The sequence below is a fragment of the Aethalodelphis obliquidens genome, unplaced genomic scaffold (assembly GCF_003676395.1).
Source record: "Aethalodelphis obliquidens isolate GAN/ISIS:26980383/991018 unplaced genomic scaffold, ASM367639v1 scaffold10, whole genome shotgun sequence".
NCBI lineage: Eukaryota > Metazoa > Chordata > Mammalia > Artiodactyla > Delphinidae > Aethalodelphis > Aethalodelphis obliquidens.
Window position 1 is genome coordinate 12,152,160 of NW_020837954.1, and position 9,771 is coordinate 12,161,930.

The 9,771-nt window shown below is 37.8% G+C and overlaps 1 pseudogene; it reads right to left on the reverse strand.

The window, feature by feature from the left end:
* Positions 1-8,587: 8,587 nt before the first annotated feature.
* Positions 8,588-9,511, reverse strand: LOC113622966 (coiled-coil domain-containing protein 50 pseudogene; annotated as a pseudogene).
* Between the last annotated feature and the right edge of the window lie 260 nt (positions 9,512-9,771).

Consider the following 9,771-nt stretch of genomic DNA (forward strand, 5'->3'; position numbering starts at 1 on the left):
TGAGTTTTGTTTAAAGGATTTTTGTTTGTTTTGCAAAGTGATGATTTACAATTTACTGTAGTATAGAGACTTGTAGGGTTATAGTACATCTTCTTGGTAAAAATTATCTTGCACAAATAAATGAATTCTCCCAAAAGCATGCTGTAACAGAAAGAAAAATTACAGGGAAAAGAAATCTGAATAACTTTAACCGTTAATTTTCTTGATATGTAGAGTTCACAAATCCAGGAGAAAATTGCTAAGGTACAGGTAGAAAAGTTAGTAAGGACATGAAAAAAAAAATCACAGAAGTCTATACTCAACTAAAATGTGAAAAACGTTCACACTCATGGATAATTTTTAAAAATCAGATTAAAACAATGTTTCTTTTTAAACAGCTTTATTGAGGTATACCTGATATACAATAAACTGCACATTTTCGAATTGTACAGTTTGGTGAGTTGGACATTTGCATACATCTATGAAAACATAAGCACAATCAAAATATTGATCACGAAGGGGCCTCTTGTCCCTTTGTAATCCTTCCCTTCCACCACCCCACCTCTGGTGCACCAGCAACCACTGATCTGCCTTCTGTCACCCGGAATTTGCATTTTCTAGAGTTTTATAGACGTGTAAGCATACCGTATATGCTTTTTGTCTGGCTTCTTGCGCTCAATATAGTTTAATTTTTAATAATGAAATATTTTATCAGTCAAAATAGGAAAGTTTGTTTTTAAATTAGCCATCGTACTGCTGGTAAAGGCAGCAGCAGACACTCCTATTGCTTGCTAGAAAGCAGCAGTAATTACTACAAAATTTGGCATTATGTATCAAGACACTTAAAAATGTTTATATATACTTTGATTCATTAGTTTCACGTTTAGAACCCTACTCTAAAATATCAGAAATGGGAAAAATATTTATGTAAAAATATTAAAGCATGATTTATAACATTGAAAGATTAGAAACTGTGAATGTCCATCAGAGAGGAGGTAAACATCCAGTAGGTGGGATGACATACAGCCATGAAAATTATGAATATGAAGACTTTTTAATGACATGGAAAATACTCAAGAAAATATTAAGTGAAAAAGCAATATAAGGCTGAAAATATGTTATCAAAACTGTGAAAGAAATTATGCATACAAAATGTAGTTAGAAAAAAGATTCAAAAAATCCAGACTTGTGATTATATCTGCAAAGTGAAATCACAGGTGATTTAAAATTATTTTCTATATATTTTGCTTAGTATTTTTTTACTAAAATGTTTTACTATATTGCTTTCACAACTTAAAAAACAAAAGTTTAAAGAAAATTAAGAAAATCTAATGTACCAATTTTAAACTCACAAAACAAATTAAGATGTATGTGTAGGAATAGAAACTCCTTGAAAACAAAGGCTTTTTAAAAAAAAATTATCATATGTCCTACTATGGTATCAAATAAATATTTGTTGATTTTTAAATTATGTTTACATTACAAAATGGTCTCTTTTGGTTGTGTGAGTCATCCAACCCCACGATTCTGACTATCATTTATTTGGTAGTCAGATAGGACTACCTGTGTCCCTATCTGTAACCCAAGTCTCTTTTCAGAGCTTCCACAAGCTACTCAGATTCAATACATACAAAACAGCACTCATCATCTTTGTCCTCCCCGCTCCCAAACCTGATCTTCCTCCTTCATCAAATAACTTCACTGATATTACCACTATCCGCTCAGTTTTTCAATCCAAAAACTACTATCATTCTTTTTTTGTCTGTGTTGGGTCTTCGTTGCTCTGCACGGGCTTTCTCTAGTTGCGGCGAGCGGGGGCTACTCTTTGTTGCCGTGCGCGGGCTTCTTATTCCATGGCTTCCCTTGTGGAGCGTGGGCTCCAGGTGCTTGGGCTTAAGTAGTTGCATCACGTGGGCTCAGTAGTTAAGGTGTGCGGGCTCTAGGGCACACAGGCTCAGTAGTTGTGGCTCGTGGGCTCTAGAGCACAGGCTCAGTAGTTGTGGTGCATGGGTTTAGTTGCTCCACAGCATGTCCCAGAAGGGATCAAACCCGTGTCCCCTGCATTGGCAGGCAGATTCTCAACCTCTGGGCCACCAGGGAAGTCCCAGAAACCGGTATTATCTTAAGGCTTCTTCTTCTCTCTTGTCCAATCAGTTACCAAGACCTGATGATTCTACTTCCTAAATATTTCTTGATTTAGTCCTCTTCTCTCCATTATCACAACCTTTGTTCAGGCTCAGGGCTTCACCATTTGTAGCCACATATGCTAGAAACGGCAGTGGTTTCCTCCACCCCCACATCTTAGTAGAGTTTGAGCATCTACTCCTTTTTAAGTAAATTTTAAGAGTTAAAAAAATGAAAAGCCCAATAGTCCTCTCTTCTTGCAATCAGTACTTGAATATCTGTGTTAATGAAGAAAAGATGTGGCATGGATAAATCAAGACATCATTTTTTTTCTTTTCTTTTCTTTTCTTTTTTTTGGTATGGTTTATGGGTTTTTGCATACATGTTTGCTTATGGATATATTTTATAGTTAGGAAAAGCACAACACTTTGGATCAAAAAACAAAACCCATATTGAGGGACTAACTTCAAAGAAGGTATAAACATGTCCAGATTTTATACCTTGCTCCCACTTCATAGTGATTATAACCAATCCCTAAGTTTGTTAAGATGATGCAGGAAAAGCAGACCTAGACTGTTGCTCTTTCTAAATTTACTGAAGTGGAGATTAAAAAAAAAAGTAATTAGCCACATTGATTGCAGTGGATATATGTTGGCTTGCTAGCTTCTGATAATCATACCCAGATTTTCCTTTGGAAAGCCACCTCTCTCTTGGTCTCATTTGATCTCCTGCCACACTGCCCCCTTTAGACTTCAGTATTCTAGCACCCTGGGCAAAGCAAGTGTGTTAGGGATGGGCACATGGCCAGGTCAGTCTAATAAAACTCTCTCCTACAGCTGTTGGAAAAGAGAAGCTCTTTTTTTTCCAGGATGAAGTCCTGGAACTGCTAGGAACCAACATGTGAGAAGAATCTGCTGGGGATAAAGCCAACACTCTGAGAACAGAGGGTATATTTAAAAGGAGAGTAAGTCTTGAATTGCTTGGGCATTTGGATCCAAGTTGCCTGAAGTGCCATGATCTTTTCTATTTCACAGGTCAGTGTAGTCCTTATTTTGCTTAACCCAGTTTCGGTTGGCTTTCAGTAACTTGCAATATGAAAAGTTCCTGACTTACACATTTTAAAGATATCCTGCTAGGCTGAATATGGAGTAGAATTTTAAAAGAAAGAAAGAAAAAAAAAGAACTGCTTGAAAACAATATTGCAGCCCTCTTCTGAAGTCCTTCAGCAGCACTTGCTTTTTCTCTACCAAGACACTCACCATACTCTATGTTATAGTCATTCTATGCTTCATCTCCCTTATATTAGGCTGTAACCTCTCTTTAAGGCAGGTTTTAAAATTTTTCCTATGTTGCATAATTCCAGGCTCCAAGATTTACTTTCTCTCCCTCTTTCCCTCTCTCTCTCTTTTCCTCTCTCTGTCTCTGTCTCTCTTTTTCTCTGCTCTCTCCAGCAGTACCTGGCATGAGGTAGGCACTCAATACATATTTATGGAAAGAATGAGTAAACACTAGGCACTCAGTATATGCTTACTGAATTTATGCAAATATAATAGAGTTGCTGTTTCTGCAGTCAATTCGGGAATAGTCCTCTGATGGAGAGGATGGTGGAAGAAGGACAAAGAAGGGAGAAACAATGCTCAATAGGGGCAGACCACAACATAAGCAAAGCCAGTCTTTAACCTTGCACGTTTTGATTCACAGGGAAATGTGTTCTATGCTTTCCTTAGAGTTTGAGGTAGAATTTTTTTAAAACTTTTATGTTGATCTATTTCAACTGTGAGGGTTAAATAGCTATTAGGGTCTTAAAATTTTAGAATGAGGTACATGGTTGAGACAAGAATAAAGATGCAAGGAATAGGGAAAAAGAAAAGTAGTCTTTATTAAATATTTCCATGATTTATCCATGAAAATGAACATAAGTTTTGGTTCCCAGAGACTCAAGCAGAAAGATAAACTTGGAGACTAACATTTTGGGCAATTCATTCTGTCATAAATCTATTATCAAGAATCTTTTCATGTACTATTTATGTGGTTGTTTTTTTTTTTTTATCCCCACCATGTGGCATGTGGGACTTCCCCACCTAGGGATTGAACCCATGCCCCCTGCTTTGGCAGCATAGAGAATTAACCACTGGACCACCAGGGAAGTCTTGTGTTTTCTTTCTTATATATATATTTTTTTCTATTTGCTATATCATATCCCAGTTGTTTGGTTTTGTGTTTTGCTGCAAACAACAACAAAAAGATTTTAAGAAGAGCTATATGTTTTCTGCAAAATTAATCTTGCTTTCCTTTTCTATTACTTGTTTACTTTTTTTTTCTCCTCTTTCCCTATTTGTACCTCATATCAACATGGCTATGCTGTTGGTTTTTCCTCTGCAAAGAAAAATTCAAGATACCCTATTACATTGGTGGAGTCACCCAAAGAATCTGCAATAGCTGGGGAAAAAATCAGTAATATTCTGAATGGTATAAATTGAAATTGTTCTTGGAAACTTTCCTCTGTAAAATAATTTCATTAAGAGTGAGTCGGCTTGTGTGCAGACCTGCTTTCCTCACCCAGATCAATAGCCCTGTCCAAAACACAATGAAATATTTGATTAGCATAGAAAAATTTAAAAATTCAGCTTAGAAGAGAGCTGTAAGACTTTTGCCAAAATTATGTCAAAAAACCCAATACTTTGCTCCCATTTTTTTTAAGTTTACAAAAATTTATTCATTTCCCACATGCATGGCTTGTATATTTGTAACACCAAAGATACAGAGCTTGTTTTGAGGTATGATATAGTGGGAACATAAATGAATTACTCAAGGGATTTGGGTTCTAGTTCCTCTCAGCATCAGTTTTTTCATTAGTAAAGTCAGGATAAGGTATGCTCTCAGTGATTTGTGAAATTCAGGAAATAATAGTGTTTTCAGTCGTGATCTTTAGAATTAGATAGATCTAAATTGGACCTTTGATTTTAAAACTTACTTTCTCAGGGATCTCTGGCATATAGTTTAGTCTCTCTGAGCCTCATTTTCCTCATATGTAAACCACATCATTAATTATGATAATTAGGTAAGAAATGGTATGGAAAGTTACTTTTAAAATGGCTGACACATCTTACAATGCTCCTCTCCTTTCCTTCATAGATTTTTTTTTAACAACTTTATTGGAGTATAATTACTTTACAACGGTGTGTTAGTTGCTGCTGTATAACAGTGAATCAGCTATATGTATACATATATCCCCATATCCCCTCCCTCTTGAGCCTCCCTCCCACCCTCCCTATCCCACCCCTCTAGGTGGTCAAAAAGCACTGAGCTGATGCCCCCGTGCGATGCAGCTGCTTCCCGCTAGCTATCAATTTTATATTTAGTAGTGTATGTATGTCAGTGCTACTCTCTCACTTCGTCCCAGCTTACCCTTCCCCCTCCCCGTGTCCTCAAGTCCATTCTCTACGTCTGCGTCTTTATTCCTGTCCTGCCCCTAGGTTCTTCAGAACCATTTTTTCTTTTTCTTTTTTTTTAGATTCCATATATATATATTAGCATATGGTATTTGTTTTTCTCTTTCTGACTTACTTCACCCTGTATGACAGACTCTAGGTCCACCCACCTCACTGCAATTAACTCAATTCATTTCTTTTTATGGCTGAGTAATATTCCATTGTATACATGTGCCACATCTTCTTATCCAATCATCTGTTGATGGACGCTTAGGTTGCGTCCATGACCTGGCTATGGTAAATAGTGTTGCAATGAACATTGGGGTGCATGTGTCTTTTTGAATTATGGTTTTCTCTGGGTATATGCCCAGTAGTGGGATTGCTGGGTCATATGGTAATTCTATTTTTAGTTTTTTAACGAACCTCCATACTGTTCTCCATAGCGGTTGTATCAATTTACATTCCCACCAAGAGTGCGAGCGGGTTCCCTTTTCTCTACACCCTCTCCAGCATTTGTTGTTCGTAGATTTTTTGATGATGGTCATTCTGACTGGTGTGAGATGGTATCTCATTGTAGTTTTGATTTGCATTTCTCTAATGATCAGTGATGTTGAGCATTCTTTCATATGTTTGTTGGCAATCCGTATATCTTCTTTGGAGAAATGTCTATTTAGGTCTTCTGTCCATTTTTGGATTGGGTTGTTTGGTTTTTTGATATTGAGCTGCATGAGCTGCTTGTATATTTTGGAGATTAATCCTTTGTCAGTTCCTTCGTTTGCAAATATTTTCTCCCATTCTCAGGGTTGTTTTTTTGTCTTGTTCAGGGTTTCCTTTGCTTTTCAAAAGCTTTTAAGTTTCATTAGGTCCCATTTGTTTATTTTTGTTTTTATTTCCATTTCTCTAGGAGGTGGGTCAAAAAGGATATGGCTGTGATTTATGTCATAGAGTGTTCTGCCTATGTTTTCCTCTAAGAGTTTTATAGTGTGTGGCCATACATTTAGGTTTTTAATCCATTTTGAGTTTATTTTTCTGTATGGTGTTAGGAAGTGTTCTAGTTTCATTCTTTTACATGTACCTGTCCAGTTTTCCCAGCACCACTTATTGAAGAAGCTGTTTTTCCCCATTGTATATTCTTGCCTCCTTTATCAAAGATAGGGTAACCATAAGTGCGTGGGTTTATCTCTGGGCTTTCTATCCTGTTCTATTGATCTATATTTCTGTTTTTGTGCCAGTACTATACTGTCTTGATTACTGTAGCTTTGTAGTATAGTCTGAAGTCCGGGAGCCTGATTCCTCCAGCTCTGTTCTTCTTTCTTAAGATTGCTTTGGCTGTTCGGTGTGTTTTGTGTTTCCATACAAATTGTGAAATTTTTTGTTCTAGTTCTTGAAAAATGCCATTGGTAGCTTGATAGGGATTGCATTGAATCTGTAGATTGCTTTGGGTAGTATAGTCATTTTCACAATGTTGATTCTTCCAACCACGAAACATGGTATATCTCTCCATCTATTTGTATCATCTTTAATTTCTTTCATCAGTGTCTTACAGTTTTCTGCATACAGGTCTTTTGTCTTGTTAGGTAAGTTTATTCCTAGGTAATTTATTCTTTTTGTTGCAGTGGTAAATGGGAGTGTTTTCTTGATTTCACTTTCAGATTTTTCATCATTAGTGTATAGGAATGCAAGAGATTTCTGTGCATTAGTTTTGTATCCTGCTACTTTACCAAATTCATTGATTAGCTCTAGTAGTTTTCTGGTAGCATCTTTAGGATTCTCTATGTATAGTATCATGTCATCTGCAAACAGTGACAGTTTTACTTCTTCTTTTCCAATTTGGATTCCTTTTATTTCTTTTTCTTGTTTGATTGCTGTGCCTAAAACTTCCAAAACTATGTTCAATAATAGTGGAGAGAGTGCGCATCCTTTTCTTGTGCCTATTGTGCTATTAGAGGAAATGGTTTCAGTGTTTCACCATTGAGAATGATGTTGGCTGTGGGTTTGTCATATACGGCCTTTATTATGTTGAGGTAAGTTCCCTCTATGCCTGCTTTCTGGAGAGTTTTTATCATAAATGGGTGTTAAATTTTGTTGAAAGCTTTTTCTGCATCTATTGAGATTATCATATGGTTTTTATCCTTCAGCTTGTTAATATGGTGTATCACATTGATTGATTTGTGTATATTGAAGAATCCTTGAATTCCTGGGATAAACCCCCCTTTATCATGGTGTATGATCCTTTTAATGTGCTGTTGGATTCTGTTTGCTAGTATTTTGTTGAGGATTTTTGCATCTATGTTCAACAGTGATATTGGTCTGTAGGTGTCTTTTCTTTTTACATCTTTGTCTGGTTTAGTATCAGGGTGATGGTGGCTTCGTGGAATGAGTTTGAGAGTGTTCATTCCTCCCTCTGCTATATTTTGGAAGAGTTTGTGAGGGATAGGTGTTAGCTCTCTCTAAATATTTGATAGAATTCACATGTAAAGCCATCTGGTCCTGGGCTTTTGTTTGTGGGAAGATTTCTAATCACAGTTTCAATTTCAGTGCTTGTGATTGGTCTGTTTATATTTTCTATGTCTTCCTGGTTCAGTCTCAGAAGGTTGTGCTTTTCTAAGAATTTGTCCATTTCTTCCAGGTTGTCCATTTTATTGATATATAGGTGTTTGTAGTAATCTCTCATGATTCTTTGTATTTCTTCAGTGTCAGTCATTACTTCTCCTTTTTCATTTCTAATTCTGTTGATTTGAAACTTCTCCCTTTTTATCTCGATGAGCCTGGATAGTGGTTTATCAATTTTGTTTATCTTCTCAAGGATCATCTTTTTTTTTATTATTTCTTATATTCTTTTATTCTGCATTGCATCCAAACATTGTGTTACTTTGATCATTATCTCCACAAGATTCTAATTGCTAAATAAAGCCTATTCCCTAGATATCAATTCTCCATACATAACGAAAATGGCATTTTATAGAGCTCTTAGATACTATATCCCAGGAAGCATATGCAGCATAAAGGTGGCCAATATTCAGAAGCTAGATTTTCTTGTACTGCCCAAGTGATCAGGAATAACCAAAACATTTTAAATGAATGAAAATTATTTATGGTCTAAAAAACACTTGAGGATAAATCTGAGGAATACAAAATATAGGAGAAAAAAATAAGCATGGAACACATTCTGTATCATCCAGTAATTTTGCTACAGTGAGTCTGTTTTCAAGACAGGTTCCTAGGTTTTTACGGCTTATAATGTAAACCTTTATGAGAAGACTCTGACTTTGAGAAATGACGTGTGGAATTATGCTGGTTTGTAAAATGAGTGTAATCCGAATCCTCAGCCTCTGTCATGGTAGGTGGTAGTGGTCGTGCTGGCCTGTCATTCTTAGAATGGTGAGGTTCATCACTCTCTTTTGACTTTGAATGTGCTGATTTAGCTGTCTTGGGCTTCCACTCAGGGTCATGCTTTCTTTTGTCCAAAGACGATTTCTCCCATTCCCTGGCTTTCCTGTAAGCTTTCTTTTCTTCAGCGATTAGAAGTCTAGCGATTTCCTCATCCTGAGCTACCTGAGCTCCTCTCCTGTCCACCTGGGTAGCCAAAATTTCTTCTTCTTGCAGTTTTCTGGCAATTTCAGCATCATACCATTTCTGACCCCCTGTTGGTCACTCGTGATGGAGTAGAGACCGCTTCCTTCATCAACCTGGGCTTCATTCCTCCATCTTCATAATAGTAACCATCACCATAAGTGTTGGCTCCAGGGGACTCTAGAAAGTGTTTTTTCGCTTTTTCTCTTCCTGTAACTCTTTTTCTTGCAAGAGTCGAGCTATGTCCTCATCCTTCTTCTCCTGAATGCGTCGTCTCTCGGCCTCAATAGCCAGCTTCTCCTGAATCTCCTGAGCAATTTCAGTCTTGTTGTTCACTGAGCTTTATGGAGACTGAGTAATCAACTTCCATGATTTTCCCATGCAATTCTACTTTACCTCTCCATGGTGCTAATCCGGGCTCCGAAGGCTCCGCTGCGCTCCCCTCCCTGCCCTCTCCTGCCGGTGGCCCTGGTGAGACCTGCCGAAGCCCCCAGGGGTCCGCTTCCACGAGAGCCGAGTCCCTGCCTGCTTCTGGTCACCTTGGCCTCGCCGCCGCCCCGCCCCACCCCGCGCGCCGGTGGGGAAGGGGCTCTGGCCGGGCCGAGGTTCGGGGGGTGCAGGAGGTGGCCTGGGGGCGAGCGTGGCCCCCAAGAATCATCTTTTA